This window comes from Dipodomys ordii, unplaced genomic scaffold, assembly GCF_000151885.1.
Source record: "Dipodomys ordii isolate 6190 unplaced genomic scaffold, Dord_2.0 Scaffold32, whole genome shotgun sequence".
In the NCBI taxonomy this organism is placed as follows: Eukaryota; Metazoa; Chordata; class Mammalia; order Rodentia; family Heteromyidae; genus Dipodomys; species Dipodomys ordii.
In genome coordinates, this window is record NW_012267248.1 from 14,179,191 (window position 1) to 14,182,757 (window position 3,567).

The window sequence follows — 3,567 nt, forward strand, 5'->3', positions numbered from 1 at the left end:
TTTTTTTCTTTCATGCATTTGTTTCTAACACACTTATAAGATTATCTCTTTGTAGCTTCCTCTGTCCCTCCCCCACAGTATAACCCCTGCTTTCACTATATTTGATGTCAGTATAACTTGTGGAGGAGATGGGAAAAACAAGTCGTTTAAGGATACAGGTAGACCTGTTGCAACAATGAGAAGTACAAATTGTCATATCAAAAACGAGCTTTACAACGTTGGTGCGGGTGGGGTGGGGGGAAGATTGGGTGGGGGGTTGGGGGGGGAGGCTGGGAAAGGATTTGAAGGATAAACAAAAGAGGAGGCTGCAATGCTTGATAAGAAATGTAAGCATTATCCTGCCCATGTAATTGTAACCCCTCTGTACATTATGTTCACAAAAAAACATAAAATAAAATTAAAAAAAAAGAAATGTCCTTTCCACAAATGTAGAGAAAAAGTAAAGGCTTTAAAATAGTGTCAGCATACATAAGTATTAAAAGTCTGTTAGGTAGCCTGGTATCAGCGGCTCACACTCAGAAGATACTCAGAAGGTTGAGAACTGAAGATCTCAGTTTGAAGGGAGCTCAGGCAGGTAAATCTGTGAGACTCTTATCTCCAATTAACCAGTAAAAACCACAGAGTGTGACTCAGATGGTAGATCACTAGCCTTGAATAATTAAGCTCAGAGCCCTGAGTCAAGACCAGGACTGTTTCCAATACATAAATTAATTAATAAGTTAATTAATTAATTAGAAGACTCAACTCTCATTCTTTTTTTTTTTAGCAGTATATATTCAGGCCCTAGTTCTTCCCTTTTAATTCTCCACAAAATGGAAGAAAACATGATTTTGAAAGATGTAGGACATATATAGTCCTAGGTATTTTTTCTGTATATACAGGGATAACAATAATGAAAATAATGATTTTATCACTTGCACTGAATAGCAAATGATATTCACTACTTCATTTTTTTTCAAATAAGTTCAGTGTGATCTTTTTAAATGGGTGCAATTTTTTTCCTTCAGAGGCAGATATGCTACAAAATAGTTAACTTTTAAATGTGTAAGGTAGTAAACATAATTTCACTACTCAGATATATGTAATTTAGAGCTGGGACAGATGTGTGAATTGTGAGTCAAACAGCTGAAGATTGCAGTATGGAAGGCATAGAAAATATAATCATTTTAACCCTAAAAAAGTAATTTTAAAATGAAATTAAAACCTTTAATAGACACTTCAGTAGCTAGAAGAATTATCATATGTATTTTTTCTTTTATCTAAAGCTATGAATATTTCTGGAAATGCAAGAGATACAGATGGATAGAAAATTACAGATAAAGACTATCTTGTCAGAAAATTCATCTTTTTCCCCAAAAAATATAGTGACAGCTTTCCTCCTACTTTGCTGACATTAAAAAAAAAAGATGATATATAATAGTATAAAGCTATAAATAGTCATGAGAGTCAACATAATATATTCGGAGAATTCTTACTGTATTATCACATTGTGTGCCTTTTACCATTCAGCTTCCACATTGTCTAAGTTTGTCCAGGAATGAGTTCTTCTGCAATTGGAGCCTGCATATCGTAGTCTGAGCTCCATTACTTTACTGCAGAGGACAATGAGCAGGCTGAAATCTGTTTTCTAGCTATGACTATAAGCTGTATAAGGAACACAATAACTACTACTCTTCTGAAGAAATTTTGTCCTTCACAAAATTAATGTTATTTTTTTCTTTTACAATGGATATTACAGGCAGGCATACAAGGCTCACACCTCTAATACTAGCTGCTTAAGAGGCTGAGATCAGATTAGGATAAAGATTTAAAGCTGTCCAGGTCAGGAAGTGGAGTTGTGGCTTAAGTGGTAGAGACAAAGGCAGGTGAGAGAATGAGGCCCTGATTTCAAGACTCAGTACTGGTATACACATACACACACACACACACACACACACACACACACTAGAAAGGCCACAGTGTATTCATAAATTGTTTTGTTGTGTGGCAACTCCCTTGTACAACTACTTCAAGACAATAGGAAAGGCTAATATAATGTTCACCTTCATTGAAATCAGCCAGCCAATAATTTCTAGTCCCTTTTAGCTTTCAGAGAAGACTCATATTGCAATACCTTATTCCCCTTTTTGTTTTTGCTGTAGAAGGAATCTGAACTCAGCTTGTTCCACAGGCACTTTATCACTGAGCCACATCTGTAGTCCTATGTTTTGTAGGATAGACTTGATTCTTCCCAGAACTCTGAAAAGAACAGTACACTTGAGGCGAAATGAGCCTCTTTTAGACTGTCCTTGTTTGCATGGATGAGAAGCAAGTTATCATGGCTAGCTTCCGTTTCATGGAGAGAGACTCAAGGACTTTTCTGCTTAGACAGGCTTGATACCATGACCCTTGTGATTTCAGCCTAATACATATCTTGTCCCACTGCACACACCGCTAAGCTTCTAATTGCCTGAAATGTTGCTACTTATTCAGTTTTATTTAAGCTTATGGGAAGAGTCTAGGGACATTTACTATCAAGGCTACCTGAAAGTGTGTTCCTCCCATTCTTAGCCTTCCAAGTAACATGGATTTGAGTCATGAGACCCTGCATCCAGTTTTGAAAAACTTTCTTATTTTTTTTATATGCCAATATCTATCTTATTCTGGAGATAATATCAAACCATTGCTTTGGAAGCATACTTAGGATGATCCAGAGCCAAATCCTTTCCTTATGAATTATAAAATTAAGATAAAGAAAAGTAAAATGACTTGTTCAGTCAAGACACCACTGGGTCACTTAAATGCTTCCAGGAAAAAAAATGCAATCTTTGTTATTATTATTAGTTTTTACTTTAGGCACATTTACATTTAGCCGAATTTGGGGTTATAATACTCATAGTGTCCTTTGTACTATTTCATAGTACAACTAAATCCTTTTTAAAATAGAAAGGAATATTTGAATATATTATAGTTTCTAAATAAATTTTCTGAAGTGGAGGCTTGGAGTATACAAGAAGCTAACAATGAAGATAAGAGCACACCAACTACACAACACTGCTTTGGACCAAGATACTAACCAATATGTGTGGCACTCTTTGTCAGTATTTATCCTGTGGTATTAAACTGTAAATGTGTGTGTGTGTGTGTGTGTGTGTGTGTGTGTGTGTGTGTGAGCTGAAAGAAGTTAAATAAATTTTAATAATATATTTAAAATAAAATTATACTCAAATATAATTTCAAACTATAAAGAACTGGGTATATCCTTTACATTTATTATATTCTATTTGTCATTTTATGCTTTTATCTTTGTGATCTATCTTGAATAATTTTTTTCTGGTCTTTTGTGTTTTCTAATTTTATATTCAACAGAGCTTATTGAAATGGCATCTTTTGTCTTTATTAAGCTTGAATTTCAGGATTGCTTTTTTATTAGATCTCATGGAGATTTTGTCCTGATAAATATTTTCAAACAAATATTTGATAAAATATCTTAGAAGTGTGTGATTATTAGTTATTAAGATGGCCTCTCTCTTCTGAAATTACTGAACTGTTAGAAAGAAGTTCTGTGGTTTGATCTAAGTTGAAACA